The sequence below is a fragment of the Coptis chinensis genome, chromosome 1, assembly GCF_015680905.1.
Source record: "Coptis chinensis isolate HL-2020 chromosome 1, ASM1568090v1, whole genome shotgun sequence".
NCBI classification, from domain to species: domain Eukaryota; kingdom Viridiplantae; phylum Streptophyta; class Magnoliopsida; order Ranunculales; family Ranunculaceae; genus Coptis; species Coptis chinensis.
This window is the reverse complement of record NC_141456.1, coordinates 770,902-781,182: the sequence shown is the minus strand read 5'-3', so window position 1 is coordinate 781,182 and position 10,281 is coordinate 770,902. Positions and strand designations below refer to the sequence as shown.

Below are 10,281 nucleotides of genomic sequence, written 5' to 3'. Positions count from 1 at the left end.
AATAGTGGGGGGACTATTAGTATTTTGAAATAGTGGGGGATTGTTGGAATCTCTATAAGTATTTCTAAATACTAGTGTGTGTGTGCAAAGTGGAGGAGATAAACAAAGTGTGTTCTCTCCACTTTAGTGCATTGTAGATAGTCCCACATTGGTTATCCACCACCAGCTGTGACCGACCTACCTCTATAAATACAGGGGTTGTGCGTCCATAGAAGATAGAGTTGATCTCAACCCATCTCAGAGAAACAGAACTCGATCCCATCCTATTCTTCTTCTCTTCTTCCTTTAGCTGCCAGAGAGAGTTATATTGCTGTTCTAGAGTGTAGTCTGTTCTAGTGCAAAGTCAGACTGCTGTTAACCATTGAATCCTGTGAGGAAGACGTCATTGTTGCCTTTCTGCACCACTGGAAGGGGCGAAATCTTTCCTTAAGAACAGCCTAATCCGCGCCTTGGTTATTCCTAGCTACTGTTGTCCTTGTTTCTTCATTGCTACTGTTGTCTACTGTTCCTTCTGTTCTACTTTAGTTGCTGTGTTCATACAATTATTCTAACAGTTTGTTCAATGTTCACCAAACAGACATGATTCAACTGTTGCAAACTAGTTAGTTTGTTCATCAAATTCGTGCCGCATGGCTATACTATACACTATAAATAGAGGCTCCATAAGCCTTCGCGGCTCTAAAAAAAGAAAATAAAAGAATTTTTGAGGTTCTTTGAACTATGGCTATGGCACAAAGGCTTGCTCAACTTGGAGAAGAAATCGAGCGCTTTGAGAACCACTCCATAAACGCCGGAGGCTCCTCTTCGCCTTTGGCGATACCTGGCCGGAGGACCGAATAATAAGGGGAGCCGAGCTCGGGCTCCAAATGCTGAGAGCTAAACAGCACTCGCCCATTCTCTCATTGGCATTGTGGTTCCGTGGTGGCCCGAAAAATGAGAAGAAATTAACACGCGCTTATCTTTTCGTGTTTTGTAATCAACTTGCTTAAAAAAGAAAATAACTACGCTTGTTTTTTGGGCCGGGTGGAAGTAGTGTATTTGTTATCCTTTCTAGTCTAGTGCAATCAATAACCATAAAAGCCTTTAGATCAACTAATAGTGAAAGAAGGAAACGATTTACCCTCTCCCTAGTAACTTACGTCAACAAACTCATGCAAAAAAAATGAGGAACAACATCTCGAATAAAAGAAGACGCCGTTTTTTTTTTAGCGGTCCTTTTTCCCCGGACCGATGACTCGGTTGTTCAAGATCGCTAACTATGTTAGGAGGATGCGATCCCCCGGGACTACCAAGAGCCGGTTGTTGAATGTCGCGCAAGTTAGGTTGTGGTTGCATAGGCTGCAAAGCGGAACGTAGGGCTTTTTGTGTGTTGACCATGCACTCTCGCCGTCGTGTAATGTCGTGATGTATGATAGAGGTGGTGTGTGATGATTGATCTCAATGCTAATGGTTATCCCAAAGGTTCAACGAATGAATGAAGCTATGATTGTACCCAGAAAGATATGACCCAAGTGCCCCGGGGCGGACCTCGGTTGAGGCGCTAGACGGACTAATGGCAAGCGAGATAAAGAAAGCAGCTGGACTGCCTTCTTTGGGGAGAGTCTTTCTCCAATGAGAATCCATACTTGTTTTGGGCAAGACATGAAAGGAACTCGCCCTTTGACACCAAGGGATAAGAGCAGATTGCTGGCGATGACTTGGTGAAGGGAATCTATGAGAGAAGGTTATCGAACCGGGTTCCAACCGAATAGAGTGCTCCGCCCGCCCCTGCATATGTAGAAAAAGAGGGAGCGGGGAAGGAAGAACTGTTACAAATTAGTGCAGACTATTGTCGTGTCCTCTGAAGTTGAATAAGTCTTTTAGTTGTTTAAGTCTAGCGTTATTTTCGGAGTCTGACTCGGTCTGAGTTTTAGTAGTTGAGAGTATCAGGAGTCTTAGTAGTTGAGTATCTTTAGGAGAAAGTCCTGCGAGTAGTGGAGAGTCTGCATAGACTCTGCAGATATAAATAAAGACTATGTAACTTAGTCATTTATCACTTGAACATCATATTTTTAGTTTTGGTTTCATTAAGTAACAAACCACATGTGTTTTTCATTGTTGCTTTATCATCTTCTTCATTTAAGTACATGATTTCTGACATGGTATCGGAGCCAAGTTGCTAAGGTGTTTGTTTGTGTTACTAAGTGAAGCTTCGTCTAGGAAGTTTTTTTTCTCTTTCTTTTTCTTGTTGTTGTTTGAAGTGGTCATAACATCTTCAAGATGAATGTTGGCAACGGTGCTTCTCATGCTGTTGTGGACAAGCTGGTTGGTAATAACTACAGCTATTGGAAGCTTTGTATGGAAGCTTACTTACAAGGGCAGGATTTGTGGGAGCTTATAGTTGGTGCTGAAATGGTAATTCCAGAGGACACTCCGCAAAATGTTGACTCAAGGCGAAAGTGGAAGATCAGGTGTGGCAAAGCTTTATTTGCTTTGCGCACATCGATTAGCAAGGATTATATTGAGCATGTTCGTGATGTGACGTCACCAAAGCAAGTGTGGGAGACACTTGAAAGGCTATTCAGTCAAAAGAATACAATGCGGCTTCAATTTTTTAGAGAACGAACTTCTTTGGGACGATGCAAAGTAATCTTTCAATTCGAATATTTTTGAAAGTTAAGAACTTGTGCTCACGAAGTTTCGTGAGCCGGGATCTGAGGAGCCTATTAGTGATGCACGTTTACGTCGTTATCTTATTTGTGGCTTGCGACAAGAATTTATGCCTTTTATTTCTTCGGTGCAAGGATGGGCAAATCAGCCCTCGATCATTGAGTTGGAAAATCTGCTTTCAAATCAGGAAGCATTAGTGAAACAAATGTCTAGCAAACCTCTCTCTCAGACAGATGATGTTCTTTATACTAGAGATCAAGGCAAAAGCAGGTCTCCTTCGAAGCATGTTTCAGGTGAAAGCACGCAAGTTAGCTTTGAGGGGGAGACTGAAGGTAATCTGAAAACTTGTTATAGATGTGGACAGCCGGGACACTTCAAGCGTGACTGTCGTGTGAAGGTGACCTGTTCTAGGTGTGGAAAATCAGGCCATATAAAGAAAAATTGCCATGTAAAGCTTGCTGGTGTGAATGCAAATGTTGTCCATGAAACTACTGATTTGGATGAACCTAAATGGGAGCAGTGTTTCTCGTTTGAGGTTATAAATCAGCCGATAATATGGCTTCTATTATGCACAAGACCCGACACAAATCATGGCTGCATTGATTACAAGAATGAGTGGATCATTGATTCGGGTTGTTCACATCATGCAACTGGAGATGTCACCTTACTTTCAGATGTTTGTCCACATAAAGGGAAGCGAGTTATTGTGACAGCTGATAATTCATTACATCCTGTAATGAAAGAAGGACATTTCACTATTAAGGCCGATAGCTCAAATGATGGAGGAGTTGCTCTCAAAGATGTGTATCATGTTCCAGGCCTAAAGAAGAATCTTGCTTCAGTTTCTCAAATAGCTGCTTCGGGTAAGTATGTTCTGTTTGGTCCGAATGATGTACAGATTCTTGATAATATGCAGTATGTTGCAGCTGATGTTCTTTTCACCGGGAGAAGGAAGAATTCTTTATATGTCCTATCTGCTAGTGAAGCATATGTTCGAAAAACAAGCCAGAATACTAGCCCTTCAGTTTGGCATGCTCGTTTAGGCCACGTTGGCTATCGGTTATCAGAACAGCTTGACTTTCGACCGACACGAACCGCTTTGATGGTGTTCCTTTCTTTAAGGATTTAAATACAGATGTGGTATGTCCTGGTTGTCAATATGGAAAATCTCATCGGCTTCCTTTTCAGAGATCGACGAATCGAGCTTCTACTTTATTTCAGTTGGTTCATTCAGATTTAATGGGACCAACAAGAACACCTAGTTCTGATGGTCTTCATTATGTGATGATTATGGTGGACGACTTCTCTCATTTTACTTGGGTTTATTTTCTCAAACACAAAAGTGAAGCTCTTTCTAAGTTTATCGAGTTCAAGTTGCAAATAGAAAAGGAGTTCGTCTAAATATAAAGTGTCTTTGAACCGATAATGGAGGTGAATACATGTCCGATGAGTTTTTCGGATATTGTAAGAAGCATGGGATTGACAAATGACACGGCCCAGAGAGGCTGTGCCAGAACGGAGTGGTGAACGGAAGTTGGCACATCTCACTGCAGTTTGTTTGTCCCGTTGCATGACAAAAATCTTCCTAGGGAGCCGGGCGTAAGCTATCAATGTGCTTGTCATGTCATTAATCGGTTGCCCCCATGGCCAGGTAAAGAAGCATCTCCTTTTGAAGCTCTTTACAACCGTAAGCCACATGTGAGTTATTTGCGGGTGTTTGGTTCCCTTTGTTATGTTCATGTACCAAAGAGCAGTCGAACTAAACTTGATCCCAAGGCTAGAAAGTGTGTTTTTGTTGGCTATGATCCCCGAAGGAAGGGTTGGCGGTGTATGGATCCTGAAACAAAGCAGTTTATTGTTTCTCGTGATGTGGTGTTTGACGAGGTGTCGTCATATTATATTGCTGAGCATGTAAGGAGTAATATTATTGCTCTTGAGCCATTATTTAGCGATATTGCTAATGGAGAAAAGGGGGGCACCAGTTCCTTATCTGAAGAAATTGTCTCACACGATGCAACTGATATTCGAAGGTCAATAAGGGCAAGAAGACAGCCTGATAAACTCAATGATTATGTGGTTCAGATTAACTATTCTAGTGTGATCTCTTGTTTTCTCATGGGATTGACGTGTGATGATGAACCTAAGTGCTATAGAGAAGCTCAAGGAGAAACTAAATGGGAAGCTGCTATGACTGAAGAAATTGAGGCTTTGCATAAAAATGATACATGGGAATTAGTACCAAAGCCAAAGGACGCTGAGGTAGTAACCTGTAAATGGCTTTACAAGTTAAAGAAGAAGGTCGATGGGACAGTTGACAGGTATAAAGCACGCTTGGTTGCACGCGGATTTTCTCAACAATACGGACTGGATTATGAGGAAACATTCAGTCCAGTTGCTAAGATGGTGACGGTTCGAACTATTGTTTCATTAGCTGCATGCCATGGATGGAACCTGTGGCAGCTTGACGTGAAGAACGCCTTCCTTTATGGTGATCTGGACCGTGAAATTTTTATGGAGCAGCCCCAGGGATTTGTTTCACATGAGTTCCCTAATCATGTATGTCGGCTCAAAAAGGCGTTGTACGGCCTCAAGCAAGCTCCGTGCGCGGTATGGAAAAATTGCACAATACCTTTCTTTTTGTGGCTTCACTTCTTCAAGCTCAGATCCTAGTTTATTTGTCAAGTTTACTTCGTCCATGTATACTATACTTCTTCTTTATGTGGACGATATGATTATCACCGGCGACAACAATGCTGAAATTTCTCGTCTTACGGATGAGTTGTCTACAAGGTTTGAAATGAAGAATCTGGGAGAGGCTCACTCTTTCCTTGGATTAGAAATTGTCAAAACATATGGGTACTTTGTCTCTCAAGAGTCTTATGCTACAAGTCTGTTGAATCGTTTTGGCATGGGAGATTCGACACCGATAGCCACTCCCATGGAACCACAACTCAAGTTACAGAAAATTGAAGGTGAGCCATTGAATGATGCCACCAAGTATCGTCAACTTGTGGGTAGTCTATTTTACCTAACTATCACAAGACCTGACCTAGCATACTCTGTAGTAGAGTTGTGTCTCAATTTATGGATATCCCATGTGTTGGTCATTTGGTTCAAAGAAAGCGAATCCCGTTATGTGAAAGGCACACCTGCAGTTTGGCCTTCTCTATAAACCGAATGTACCATTTTCATTACATGGCTTGGCAGATGCTGACTGGGCTGGAGATGTCATAGATCGACCCTCAACAACCGGGTTATTGCCCGATCAAGGTTTCCGCTGCAGTCTCTTGGTGTAGTAAGAAGCAGCAAACTGTAGCTCTTTCAAGCACAGAAGCGGAATATGTAGCAGCAACTATGGCTACTCAGGAATGCATATGGCTTAAGCGACTACTTCAAGATATTGGAGTCACTTTAAATTCTCCAATACCTCTCAGTTGTGACAATGAAAGCACGATCAAGTTAGCTGGCAATCCGGTGTTTCATGCTCGTACAAAACACATCGAGATTCATCATCATTTTGTTCGGGAAAAAGTGTTAAATCAAGAGATTATTTTGCAGAAAATAGGGACAAATGATCAAGTTGCTGATGTGTTCACCAAAGCGCTTCCGCGAGCTAAGTTTGATAAATTCCGTAGTGCTCTTGGTATTGTTGATCGTATGTCTGCACTAAAGGGGAGTGTTACAAATTAGTGCAGACTATTGTCGCGGTCCTCCGAAGTTGAATAAGTCTTTTAGTTGTTTAAGTCTAGCGTTATTTTGAGTCCGATTTCGGTCCGAGTTTTAGTAGTTGAGAGTATCGGGGAGTCTTAGTAGTTGAGTATCTTTAGGAGAAAGTCCTGCGAGTAGTGGAGAGTCTGCATAGACTCTGCAGATATAAATAAAGACTATGTAACTTAGTCATTTATCACTTGAACATCATATTTTTAGTTTTGGTTTCATTAAGTAATAAACCACATGTGTTTTTCATTGTTGCTTTATCATCTTCTTCATTTAAGTACATGATTTCTGACAAGAACAACCGTTTTACTTTGGCACATGAGGTGGCGGGTTTGGCTAGGTAACATAATGGAAATGTATTGGACTGCAAATCCTGGAATGACGGTTCGAACCTGTCCTTGGCCTCGGGGAGTGGCGAGCAGCACGGAACTTGAATCAAATGGCATAGTATAGGGGGCTTTCCTTTGTTAGAAATCCACAGACAACAAACATTATGGAACTTAAATAAAAAAGAAATGCAACAAACATGAGAAGGAGCTTGCTTTTTACGTTACACTTCAATAGAATGAATTCGGTAAGGGTAGAATACGCCCCATGGTCGATCGAAGGTCCTGTGCCACTTGAACTCAAATCTTACCCATTCAGCCAGCTCATAACAAAATGTTAGACCAAGTAAGGCTGACAGTTACGAATTGGTTGAGGAAAAGGAAACCCCAGCGACCAAGCACTCCCGCCCCGCTATTAAAGCTCGCCCTACTTCAGTTCAGTAAAGGGTGTTCATACTCCCTCCTAGTCGAGACAGTTCTTTTGAATCGAAGGTGGGTTGGTTAAGAAGTCTTTGGTGGCCCTCTTCTTGTCCCAGACAAGGGAGATCATTACGCTTCACCCCATTTACCAACCGATCATTGCAAGGCAGGTACTAATGGATCAATGGAAACCAGTGAAACACTAGTAAAAAAATTGACTAGTTTAATTGGTCAGCCTTTTCCCATCCCGTCCCCTACATATATCCCTTATTTATATAATCTTAGGCAACTTCTTGATGCTCCAGGTACGGGTAGAACCAATGGATCTATTGCGGTTTTAATAATTAGTAAGGGTTTACTTAAAAAAAAGAACTGCCCGGGGAGGAATAATGATTTATGGGAGGAACCTTCTTATCTCATTCATCAACCTTCTTATCTCATTCATCAACTGAATGAAGGGAATACAAACAAGAAAATAAGAATAGTGGGGATGTGGGGAGACAAACAAGTAAACTATTTTAGATCATTTTGTTATGCACTGCGATTCTTAGAATTCAAAAAATGAAGATTTTTAAAAATTCTATTCTTATCTAAGGGGCACAATTGCGTCGGCTAATATACTAGCCCCATAGTGTCAAGAGGGCGTATAACCTGTGGTGGTTTTGTAAGTGGTGCTCCATGCCCACAAGGCGGAGGGCTATTTTTAACCTTTGCCCGCCTTCCCTTTTAGATAAGACTACCTAGCCTTCTTTAGCATTCGAACCAGCACCATATTCGTAGACTCTGCCTGCTCCCCCGGGTAATAAGTTGTCTTTGATATGCAATCATGAAGGTGATAGTGAGATGCTCAATCAAATCACTTCATTAATAAAATGCGTTCCTCAATCATAAGCTCTAAAGGGGCAAGCTGTACAAGAATCACCACATCCTCATACAAGAACTTCGCCACCTCCTTTAAACCCATGCCTCACCGACAAGATACCTAGTTTTTAGTCTTCGGTAGCGGTAACGCCCTATTTAAATAGGAAACCCACCAAACGCGCCCTACTTCAGTTTAGTAAAAGGTGTCTCGGAACCTACGAAATGGATGCCCCAGCATTCCTCTCGGCCAGCGTCAAGGGCATATATATAATATAGACTTTAGGACCTGGCTTCCCGGTCCTCTGGGAGGCGTCGCACGCCTGCACAAAATCCTTAACATTTGTCGTCATGGTAGGCCACCAGAGTCCTGCCAATATAATCTTTCTTATTGTGCCTTGAGGGCCCACCTTTACCTTATAAGCCTCTGGCAACTCCTGGTGTGCCTCTCGCATCACATCAGAGGCCAAATACACACACAGAGTACTCTGAACCTAAAATACACCATTTATCAGCTGAAAAGGCGCCGATGTCAATTTTTCCTTCAGGGCGCCACGAAGAACAAACTGACTACCTTTATTCAATAACAAGTCTAGGGGCCATACCTCTTCCCTTCCTTCCTTTCTATTTTGGAAGTGAAAGTAGTTGCCGGATGGGTGCAAGCTTTGAAGTAGCGCGCTACCCGCTAGGTTCAATCAAATCAATGAATCAGATTCCCACTTACCCAGTGGGGATAAAGACTATCAAGTCGACGTTCCTCAGGACTTGCCCGGAAGGGAGAATCAATCTCTCTTTCCGATGCGATATCCGATATATGATGTGATTTGTTGACTTATCCCACAGGTTTGTTTCCGCTTTATTTACTAATTAAGGCGAGTTTCCTGGTTTCATACCTGCATTCGAGAAAAGCAAAGCCAATCAGGAAAGATGGGAACTCTAAAATCATTCTTGTATCTATTTTCCAGTCCACCTGCTGATTGGATGCTTGACTGAATACCCTCCCTTTACAGGTGCATTACACCTCGGATGAGGAGCCACCACCGGTACTAGTCCAGGAGGTCAATACTAGCGAGAGTCCCACAGCTACGCTAGTTCGTTAGGTATAACGTGTTTCGGTCAGCTTTAAAGGCCAAACTAACCCCATCGCTTTTGCATGAGCCCCCGTGGAGTCAAGTTATGAAGGTCTTGACCGAATAGCGCCAATAGACCAAGAGTTGAGAAAGGCCTCGTTCCAGCAAGTGGATGGTGCTTGCTGCCTGAAGCGGGGTATCACCTTTCCTTTTAGGCCAACAGAGCTTTGAGAATGTCGTGAGTGGTTGGTTCAGGCGGAACCAGGACGGTTCAAGGGGAACTCTCTTGCGGGATGGAATGATGTTCAACAAAAATGACCTCCTAAGACAAAAACAAAGATGATGTCAGTCTAGAACAAAAATATTCCCTCCTGCCCTCTTTTTTTGGGCTAAACCTTGAGTCAGATGGTATTTAAGGAACTTCATTTTCCAAGGTGGATTGGTGTTCAATAAAGACCATATGATTAAGTCTAGCGGTCTAGAGGTAAGAGTAGTCCAATAAAAAAAAAGGGTCGAACAACTTCTTCTATTGAATAGGAATCTGGTTCCTGGATTGTGATTGAGCTTAACTTAGCCAACCTTACTCGAAGTACCATCCTTCCCTTCAACGGGCGAGAGGGGATTTTTTTTCAATGAGAAGGGGTGTTCACTAAAGACCATATGTTTCTAGTGCTGCCCCCTTTTCGATCCCTGTTCTCACTAGAGGAGCAGCATTCGAATGTTTCTTATTATATGATTAATCATTTTCCTGCTCAAGGAAACGAGTCAAGGGCGAGGGCTTTCTCCCAGCCTTAATTCTACTGCTTGGGTGGCTTTCATCAAAGTTGTTCCACTTATATGTATAATCAAGTATGGCTTGATATCTTTTCTATATATAGTCATTTTTAAGCAATATGAGACTTAAAGTCGAAGAGCTATTCCCGCCGCCCACCCGAAAGGGCGGAAGGCAGGACCTGACCTATCACTACAAGCCGGAATGAAAGAAGCATACTTTAAAGGTAATCGCTTCAAAGGCATAGGCGAGGCAGGCATGTGTAGCGGAGTAAATACCATATTCCCTAACTGAGGGAAGTGGGTTCCTCTCAAACGAGTTCTTTGTTTCCCATTTCATTGAAATCTTGTTTCATTGTCATTATGCTTAAAGCTATTAGATTATATAACAGATTTTTTGAAAGAGAATAAGTTGATTCATCCGCTGCGCTGAAGATCAGAAACGCAGATCATCGATCTAGTCCCACTTT

At 42.4% G+C, this 10,281-nt stretch overlaps 1 long non-coding RNA gene across 1 annotated transcript; it reads right to left on the bottom strand.

Annotated features, from left to right (window-relative positions):
• Positions 1-1,543: 1,543 nt before the first annotated feature.
• Positions 1,544-7,985, bottom strand: LOC147521078 (uncharacterized). The gene is made up of 2 exons (XR_015211562.1): positions 6,666-7,985; positions 1,544-1,805 (listed from the first exon to the last, which is right to left on the bottom strand). It is a non-coding gene; the product is annotated as an uncharacterized LOC147521078 (long non-coding RNA).
• Positions 7,986-10,281: the final 2,296 nt, after the last annotated feature.